We start from the raw sequence: 611 nt of genomic DNA, 5'->3' as shown, positions 1-611 counted from the left end.
AAAGAGGCAGCTTCTGAAGAAGCTTATGATCCTGAGAACCCTGCCATGGCAGAGGTTAATTACATGGGTGAACTTTATGGAAACACCTATAACTCATCATGGAGAAATCATCCAAATTTCTCCTGGAAGGATCAACAAAAACCTCAACAAGGTTTTAACAATGGTGGACGCAATAGGCTGAATAATAGTAAGTCATATCCATCATCCTCTCAGCAACAGACAGAGAATGCTGAACAAAATAATTCTACTTTAGCTAATATAGTCTCTGATCTGTCAAAGGCTACTTTCAGTTTCATGAATGAAACCAGATCCTCCATTAGAAATTTGGAGGCACAAGTGGGCCAGCTGAGTAAGAAAGTCATTGAAACTCCTCCTAGTATTCTCCCAAGCAATACAAAAGAGAATCCAAAAGGAGATTGCAAGGCCATTGAAGTAATTAATATGGCCGAATGCACAAGGGAGGAGAAGGACGAAAATCCTAGTGAGGAAGACCTCCTAGGACGTCCTTCAAGCAAGAAGGAGCCTCCTAATAAGGATCCTGAGGAATCTGAGGCTCATACAGAGACCATAGAGATTCCATTAAATCTCCTTCTGCCATTCATGAGCTCTGA

Source organism: Arachis duranensis, chromosome 3, assembly GCF_000817695.3.
Source record: "Arachis duranensis cultivar V14167 chromosome 3, aradu.V14167.gnm2.J7QH, whole genome shotgun sequence".
NCBI classification, from domain to species: Eukaryota; Viridiplantae; Streptophyta; class Magnoliopsida; order Fabales; family Fabaceae; genus Arachis; species Arachis duranensis.
Note: the sequence above shows the minus strand (reverse complement) of the source record.